The 9,732-nt window shown below is 43.4% G+C and overlaps 1 protein-coding gene across 1 annotated transcript in view; it reads right to left on the bottom strand.

The window, feature by feature from the left end:
- The window catches only part of DMD (dystrophin), a gene marked incomplete in the record, with an annotated part of 2,117,027 nt that overhangs the window by 121,775 nt on the left and 1,985,520 nt on the right, over positions 1-9,732 (bottom strand).

Genomic DNA, 9,732 nt, shown 5'->3' with positions numbered 1-9,732 from the left:
AATAGAAAACTAGTTAAACATAGAGGAGAGAACAGACAGGCTGATATTCCCTGGCTTTACACACTCAAAAGCCAATAAAGTCTCAAGACAAGAGACTTGCTCTGTTCACGTAGGCCAACAGGCGCCCATTTGAATTCAGCGGAGGGGTGCCCGCCCCTTGTGCTGCCCTTCTGTGGGGTCTTAGAACCCGGGGAAGAAAAGTGAACGCACGACGGGCTCATGTTCCAACGGATCAGCCTAAAAAGATGAGGGAGCGTGCAGACGGAGAAAGAGAGAAAGAAAGAACTTGACATGAGGAGGCCGAAGGTGTGCAAAAACCCCATAACTTTTATTTTCAAAGGTGCCATATACCCTAAGTTTTACATAATGGAAGATGGCAGGTCATGCAGGGGCAGCTCCTGGACCCTTATCAAGATCCAGGCTTTTCTTTCCTGCCACTATCTTATCCTCGTTATACAAAACGTCTCAGCGTGATTTACACTTCTCATCTTCTTGCGCCACAGAGGCCTTGTTAACATATTTATGGTTCTTTTCCTTGATGAATGTTAATCAACCCAAAAACACTCATCTTTCCCCTTCAAAGTGTTTTTGACTTTAATCTTGCCATCACCCTGACAACACAGCCTACCTTATAATACACGTTAGCGGTCCTTAGAGACAACGGTGCAGTGGGTCACAACAAAGCAAGTACCACTTAACTCACAACGATCAATGTTGCTACTTGTATTTTTCTATCATACCAACTATACTTAATGAATGCCCCTGGCGTAACCCATATAAGGGCAATTGTTACTATTTCGCTAATGCCTAAAGCTCATAAATTTACTAATGGGCAAAATTTTACCATACTGACTTCTCTTGATGTAAGTGGGGTCTTAAACTCTAAAGTTCAGAGTGACAATGGCTCCATCTTTAAAGCTGCTGTAACTCAAGGGGTGTCAAAAGCTCTAGGATAGAATATCACACTGTTCCTGGAGACCCCAATCTTCAGAAAAAGTTGAAAAGGCTAATGACATTATTAAAAGACACCCGTGTAAGCTAACTCAGCAAACACAAGACAGTTGGTTTAAAGTTTTACTCATAGCTTTAATGAGGGCTCAAACTGCCCCTAAGAAGAAGGGACTGTCTCTATGACAGTCTGTTTTTCTGCACAGATATCATCATAGATCCTAACGCCTTAGAACTATTTGACTCAGCTTTCAGCTTTTCAACCTCCTCATTGTCGTGGCCCAGGCGCAGGTTGGAAAAGCATTTCCAGACATGAGACAGAATGAAAGAAGAATAAAGTTTATTAGAATGGGAGATGCTGTTAGAACAGCAGGCTAGCTCAAGGGAGAACCGAGCAGGGGTCCTTACTCCACTTTTATAACCAGGGGTACAAGGCATGGGATAGGGGTCTTGCAGGTCATTTGCTGATTGGATGAGGCATGTATGCTGGGTCAGGGAAGAGTAGGGCAAATACCTTCTCCTGATGGGGTAGGAGGAGAGACAGGTTATACTGTTCCATTAATAGTTACAACATGGGGGAGGGAAGGATGATAAGGGTCTGGTTTTTCTGTTCCTGCATTCCAAGACCCTCCTTGGTTTCATCTGGCTCTTTTGTCCTTGGGTCACCACACGCATCAATTGAAGGCTTCCCATGCAGTCCATAAAGGCTGCAAAGACTAGGACTCGACTTGGCAATTGAACAACAACCACAAGGGAATGGAGGCTTTCCCCTGGTGGCACTAGTGGTAGAGAATCCACCTGCAATGCAGGAGACGCGACTTCCATCCCTGGGTCAGGAAGATCCCCTGGAGGAGGAAATGGCAACCCACTCCAGTATTCTTGCCTGGGAAATCCTGTGGACAGCAGAGGCTGGACTACAGTCCATGGGTTTGTAAGAGGCTCAGACACCACTTAGAAACTAAACAACCAGGGGAAGATCAGAAAGACACCTCTGTGGTGGAAATGGAAAGGAAATCCAAAAAAGACGGATAAATATGTACAGTAACTGATTCACTTTCCTGCACAGTAGAAACCAAAACAACACTGTAAAGCAACTATACGCCAATACAAATCAATTTAAGAGAAAGAAACAAACAAATGCTCCTCTGAGTAGGAGACCTGGGAGCAGAGACTGGAATGCAAGCGGGGAGATACTGTGCAAAGAACCCAAGGTGAGCTTCGCAAAAGCTCCGAGGTGGAAATAAACTTTGTAGGTTCCAGCAATCACAAGAGAAGCAGGAGACTACAGGGGCATAGAGCAGGCAGGAAGACGGGGAATGAATTAGAAAAGACACCAGGACAAGTAGAGCTCTAGTGGGATTTGTGTGTGTGTGTGTGTGTGTGTGTGTGTGTGTGTGTGTGTGTGTGATAGAAAAGCGAATTGTTCCTCACATGGGATGGAAAGCCCTTGAACAGATAGCAACAGGGAAGTGACATCACTTAATTTCCATTTCCCAAGAATCCTTAAGATCATTTTCTGGGTTGGGGTAGGGGCGAAGTGGGTGAAGGAGCTCAAAAGGTACCAACTTTCAGGCTGGCTGAATAAAATTAATATTTTAAGGGAAGACGAGTAAAACATAAATGCTTTTCCCTGCCCTCTAGTGAGCACTGTTCATCTGCACTATGCATCCACCTGACCTCCCCAACAGCAGAAACACCTGCTCAACTAGAAAGATCAATTATTCTTCTGCTAGTGCCAGCCATGGAAACTCCTTTAGAGGATAACACGCCTCTCAATTCTGCATGGGATCACCATGACTCGCCACGTACCCTGCATGTGCATACAGCTTTGGTGAAATTGATGCAAAACGCCAATAGATCATTTCCCTTAAAGATAGGGACTGGTACAGAACAGACCAGGTCACAGGACCTGAGGAGATATGCAGCCACACCTACCAGAAGTTCTCACCTTAAATACTTGCTTAAGACCTTACCAGTCTCACTAGCTCTACTGTTCATATCTTGCCTATTTGACGACATGATTGTTTCTTGCATTACCAGGTGTGTGACTGAGCCTCTGATAAAAACAACAATAAGTAAGTGACTTGAAACCATTCACCAATCGATAGCTCTCTAAGATCAATGATGGTAATAGCTGAACTCTAGCTATGGGAAGAAGCAACAAGATGGAATCTTTTGCCGACTGTAACAGACCAGCAAGACAGGCCATCCAGAGGCGTGGACTACTGTCAGAAGGGCCTAGTCCACTAATAGCACATGCAGGGTCCTATCAAAGAAATCTGGCCTGACCTGGGAATGAGCATTCCTAGTGTTGTGGGCCAATTGGTCACAAAATGCCCCTCAAACCTGGGTCAAAGTTAAGACCTAAAGGGAGGAGTCTGTAAAACAAAGATTGTTGCCCACCATCCAGTCCTACAGGAATCCAGTTGTGAGCCACTGCAGTCACTGCCCTAAATTATACCCTAAAAGGAAATCAGCGTGAAGATCAGAGTGAGGAATTTTGTCCTCTGGGAAAACGGACAAAACTGATGCCAAGGTACCATTAGGCGTTTTCAGGCAAAATTTTATGAACCCAGTTTCCTGCACCTTCCCATACTTGGAAAAGCACTAAAACCATTAACTCAGATGTCTGTTCCTGAATGAAGAGCAGTAACCTTCCAGCAAGATGTGTGCTTGACTGTACCCCCTGAATTCTAAAGTCACAGACATACTGGCCTCCCCTCCCCTCCCCTCTTCAGAACTGTCCTCAGAGCTCTCTGAAAGACTGTTTCCCTGGTTAGCATCCTCAGATTGGTTCAAATGAAACTTTCCATTTATTTGTGAAGATATTAATTTTTTCATCTTTATAAAAGAAGTAAGTCATGTGTGTACTGTGCTAAGTTGCTTCAGTCATGTCTGACTATTTGCACCCCTATGGACTGTAGCCCAGCAGGCTCCCCTGTCCATGGGCTTCTCCAGGCAAGAATACTGGAGTGGGTTGCCGTGTCCTCCTCCAGGACATCCTCCCAACCCAGGGATCGAACCCAGGTCTCTTATGTCTCCTGCATTGGCAGGTGGGTTCTTTACCACTAGCGCCACCTGGGAAGCTCCTAAGTAAGTCATGGGGATGTCATACACAGCATATTTGAAAGATGCTAAGAGTACAACTTAAAGGTTGTCATCACAAGGAAAAACTCATAATTATGTGTAGTGGTGGATGTTTTCTAGACCTACTGTGATCATTTCACAATAGCTACAAATATTGAATCATTATGTTGTGTATCTGAAACATAGTATGTCAATTATACCTCAATAGAAAAAGATCTGTTTCATTTATTAAAGAAAAAAAAACTTTGACAGTCTCTACAATAATGTAAAAAAGGACAAGGGGAAGATTTCAGAGCCGGGGTACAATTGGAGATAAGGCACTCTTGTTTCTCTAGCATTCTGGCCAATTGTGGACCAGCTTCTCTGGGTGAAGTTGGAGGATTTAGATTAGGGATACTGAAATATGCCTTCTGACTTTCCTTTACAAAGCACCCTAAAAACTCTCAATCAAGCTAACTTTAAGGCCACTCCATTGTCCTTTCCATACCTTTGGCTTTCTTTGTGAGAACCATCCCCCCAGTGGATGATTTAGAAAAACCATACACACAGATCATAAAAGTCAATGAATATTTGAGTGTTTTTGGTGTGCTAGACCCCATGCTGCTGGAAGGATTATTTTTAGTGACTATTTTTGGCCACATCAAATTGCTTGTGGGATCTTGGTTTCCGAACCGAGGATCGAACCCAGGCCCTCAGCTGTGAAAGCACTAAGTCCTACCCACTGGACCACCAGGGAAGTCCCTGTTGGAAAGATTATCACTCGGGGCTACTTTTATTCTGGAGCAACATAAGTGTTTTCCATCAGCACACCACCAAATGGAATACAAATGCAGACAAAATGCAACAAATGGATTTAACCATATACCAAGTTGTTGACCTAACTTCACAGGGCATGACTTGAACAACACAGTAATATAGCCAGAAAAAAAGAACAGCCAAAAAACAAGCTTCAGTTGTTTTCAGTTATCAGTGCCATCATTAATGGGGACTATACACACTCAGAGGCTGAAAAACTGAATATGCAATTATGTGGCTGTCATTAGGAACCGAGATTTTAAACACGAAACAAAAGATACACAAGCATGAAATGAAAGGAAAAGAAGCCTGGTGGTACTGATTTTGAACTGGAAAGAACAGTATAAACTCATGGCTATTTTCCCCTTAAAAAATATACATCCTAACTCTCTACTGGAAAGATGTAGAAGCAAAGAGACACCCAATAGTAATTACTCTGAAAACAGGTAATGGGAAAAAAAATGACAATTTATCCTCCCTTTCCTACAAAGACTGAATTAGAAGTAAACCAGTAACTGATGGGGGAAAGTTCTTTATAGAAAAGTTTTCACTAATAAATAAAGAAGGAATCCTAGAGTTTTAATATCTCCATCTTGCAACCTTCAATGAGATGATCGATCTAGCCACTGGAGAACTTTATAAAGTAGCATCCAATTGACAACATCTAGTCAACCAGCAGCCCACACTCCTGCCCCAGGAAGAGCTCAGATGCCTCCTCACCTGCAGAATGTTCTTGCTTCCATATCACACTGGAATCCCATCAAGCTTTCAGACTGCCTACCAGCTTACAGGATGGAATCTGCAAAAATCAAAAAATGCAGTAAGTATTACAGAAGAGATGGCCTAGTGTCTTTAATAAGCAAATGGCAAGATAAATGAAAAAGGAAAAAAGAAGATACAGGAATTGTCACATAAATGCAACCTGCAGATCCTGGCTGCATTTCATACAAAGCCAACGGGGGAAAAAAAATTATCAGATACTTGGACAATTTCTACACTGATTGGATATTTGATGATATTAATTTGTTTAAGTATGCAAATATTATTAAAACAATTTTATAAAAAGTCCTTCTCTTTTACAGATACACTGAAGTTTTTACAGCTGAGATGCTATGATGCCTGGAAGCAGCTTTAAAATTACGCAGTGCCAGTGGTGGCCGTGCTGGGGTATGCGTACAAAGGAAACAAGATGGCACCTGAGCTGATAATTGTTTAAGCTGGTGATGTCTGAATAGGTGTTCCTTGTACTCTTCTCTGTATTCTTGTGGATGTTTGGAAATTCCTCATTACAGAAAGAGTAGTGTAGACGCCAGACATTAGGGATTACATGTTAAGCAATTATCTGCAGTTGTTTTAAGGAAATCTACGTTTCATCTTTTGCTCTTTGCTACAGACACCACCCTTATGGCACAAAGTGAACAAGAACTAAACAGCCTCTTGAGGAAAGTGAAAGAGGAGAGCGAAAAAGTTGGCTTAAAGCTCAACATTCATAAAATAAGGTCATGGCATCCGGTCCCATCACTTCATGGCATATAGATGGGGAAACAATGGAAGCAGTGACAGACTTTATTTTCTTGGGTTCCAAAATGACTACTATGGTTATTGCAGCCATGAGATTAAAAGATGCTTGCTCCTTGGAAGAAAAGCTATGACAAACCTAGACAACATATTAAAAAGCACAAACATTACTTTGCCGACAAAGGTCCATACAGTCAAAGCTATGGTTTTTCCTGTAGTCATGTATGGATGTGAGAGCTGGGCTGAAAAGAAGGTTGAGTGCCAAAGAACTGATGCTTTTGAACTATGGTATTGGAGAAGACTCTTGAGAGTCCCTTGGACTGCAAGGAGATCAAACCAGTCAGTCCTAAAGGAAATCCACCCTGAATATTCATTGGAAGGATAGACACTGAAGATGAACCTGATGCAAAGAGCTGACTCGTTAGAAAAGACCCTGATGCTGGGAAAGACTGAAGGCAGGAGAAGAAGGGGATGACACAGTATGAGATGGTTGGATGGCATCACCGTCCCAATGGACATGAGTTTGAGTAAGCTCCAGGAGTTGGTGATGGACAGGGAAGCCTGGCATGCTGCAGTCCATGGGGTCACAAGGAGTCAGACAGACTGAGTGACTGAGCAACAACAATGCATTTCTATTATAAAGGGTGTTATGTAGGGCTGAGGGTCTGAAGTGGTTAGGAAAGGCTGAGGAAAAGCCTTTCAGACGCGAGCTACTAGCTGAGCTGCACTGGGTAACCAGCTGAGCTGAGGCAATTAGAGGCCATGCCCAATGCAGTCCTGGGTCACATCACAGATGCTTTTGAGAAATGGAAATGAGATTGGCAGTAGATCGTCCTGGCCCTTTTAAATTCACTGAAGATTTAGACATTTGTCTTAAGAACAGTGAGAAGCCAAAGAAGGATTTTACATTCAGCTTTGCATTTTGTACATATGGAAGATAGAATGTATGTACTCATGGCACGACTCCAAGGGAGAGTCACTGAAAGAAGACCCATAGTGTTTTCTTGGAAGTGTGGGTTTCCTGAAACACGGTAAAATGTGTAAATAATGGAGGGCTGGAAGGACTGATGCTGAAGCTGAAACTCCAATATTTTGGTTACCTGATGGGAAGAACTGACTCATTGGAAAAGACCCTGATGCTGGGAAAGATTGAGGGCAGGAGGAAAAGGGGACGACAGAGGATGAGATGGTTGGATGGCATCACTGACTCAATGGACATGAGTTTGAGCAAGCCCCGGGAGTTGGTGATAGACTGGGAAGCCTGGCGTGCTGCAGCCACAAAGAGTCAGACACGACTGAGTGACTGAACTGATGATCATCTCTTTCTTATAGCCAATGTAGAAACGTTAAAAAAAAAAAAAGAATTATAAACCCTTCCCTATTGAAATGTGCGTGTGCTCTAGCTGAAGAGAATTTTAGCATGAGATGCTAGGACCACCAGATCTGTAGTTCAACCATGGTGACGCCTTTGACTTATTCTGTGTGGCCTGACAAGAGTAGGGCAAGCCTTTTCTTCCATCTGAGGTTGTATGGGTTGGTTTTCACTAAACCATGTATAGCATCACATGGCACATTCCTTAAGTCTGGCTGCGTTTTCCCATCACGCAGACCATGGCTGATTAGTGTGGCCTTAATTTTGTTGTTGTTCAGTCGCCAAGTCATGTCCAACTCTTTGCAGCCCCATGGACTGCAGCACGCCAGGTTTCCCTGTCCATCAGTATCTCCTGGAGTTTGCTCAGATTCATGTCCATTGAGTCGGTGAAGCCATCCAACCATCTCATCCTCTGTTGCCCCCTTCTCCTCCTGCCCTCAATCTTTCCCAGCATTAGGGTCTTTTCCAATGACTCAGTTCTTTGCATCATGTGGCAAAAGTTTTGGAGCTTTGGCTTCAGCATCAGTCCTTCCAATGAATATTCAGAGTTGATTTCCTTTAGGATTGACTGGCTTGCTCTTGCTGTCCAAGGGACTCTCAAGAGTCTTCAGCAGCGCACAATTCAAAAGCATGAATTCTTTGGTGCTCCAGCTCTCACATCCATACATAACTACTGGGAAAACCACAGTTTTGACTAGATGGACCTGTGTTGGCAAAGTAAGGTCTCTGGTCTTTAGTATGGTGTCTAGGTTTGTCATTCCCTTCCTGCCTAGGTTGGCCACAGCATTGTCATGGCAAAGGGGCTTGCAGAACTCAATGGCGCTATGAGCCATGCTGTGCAGGGCCACGGAAGACAGACAGGTCACAGTGCAGAGTTCTGACTAAACATGGTCCACTTGAGGAGGGGATGGAAAACCTCTCCAGTATTCTTGCTGTGAAAACACCATGACAGGATGATAAAAGATAGGACCCTGGAAGACGAGCAGCCCAGGTCGGAAGGTGTCCAATATGCTACTGAGGAAGAGTGGAGGGAAATTACTAACAGCTCCAGAAAGGATGAAGCAGCTGGGCCAAAGCAGAAATGACACTAGTTGTGGATGTGTTTGGTGGTGAAGGTAAAATCCAGTGCTGTAAAGAACAATATCACATAGGAACCTGGAGTGTTAGGTCCATGAATCAAGGTAAACTGGACGTGGTCAAGCAAGAAATGGCAAGGGTGCACATCCACATCTTAGGAATCAGTGAACTAAAATGCACAGGAATGGGAAAATTTAATTCAGATGACTATTATATACACTATAGTCAAGGATCCTTTAGAAGAAATGGAGTAGCCCTCCTAGTCAACAGGAGAGTCTAAAATGCAGTACTTGGGTGCAATCTCAAAAACAACAGAGGGATCTAGGTTCGTTTCCAAGGCAAACCATTCAACATCACAGTAATCCAAGGCAATGCCTCAACTACAGATGCCAAAGAACCTGAAGTCAATCCGTTCTATGAAGACCTACGAGACATTCTATAGTTAACATCAAAAAAATGTCCTTTTCATCATAGGGGACTGGAATGCAAAAGTTGGAAGTCAAACGATACCTGGAGTAGCAGGCAAGTTTGGCCTTGAAGTACAAAATGAAGCAGGGCAAAGGCTAACGGAGTTTTGCCAAGAGAACACACTTGTCATAGCAAACACCCTCTTCCAACAACATAAGAGATGACTCTACACATGAACATCACCAGGTGGTCAATATTGAAACCAGGTTGATTATATTCTTTGCAGCCAAACATGGAGACGCTCTATACGGTCAGTGAAAACAAGACATGGAGCTGACTGTGGCTCAGATCAACAACTCCTTATTGCAACATTCAGCCTTAAACTGAAGAAAGTAGGGGAAAGCACTAGGCCATTCAGGTACGAACTAAATCTAATCCCTTATGGTTACACAGTGGAGGTGACAAAGACATTCAAGAGATTAGATCTGCTAGACAGACTGCCTGAAGAATGATGGACAGAGTTTCGT

This window comes from Capra hircus (genome assembly GCF_001704415.2).
Source record: "Capra hircus breed San Clemente chromosome X unlocalized genomic scaffold, ASM170441v1, whole genome shotgun sequence".
Taxonomy (NCBI): Eukaryota; Metazoa; Chordata; class Mammalia; order Artiodactyla; family Bovidae; genus Capra; species Capra hircus.
This window is presented reverse-complemented; position numbering and strand designations above follow the sequence as displayed.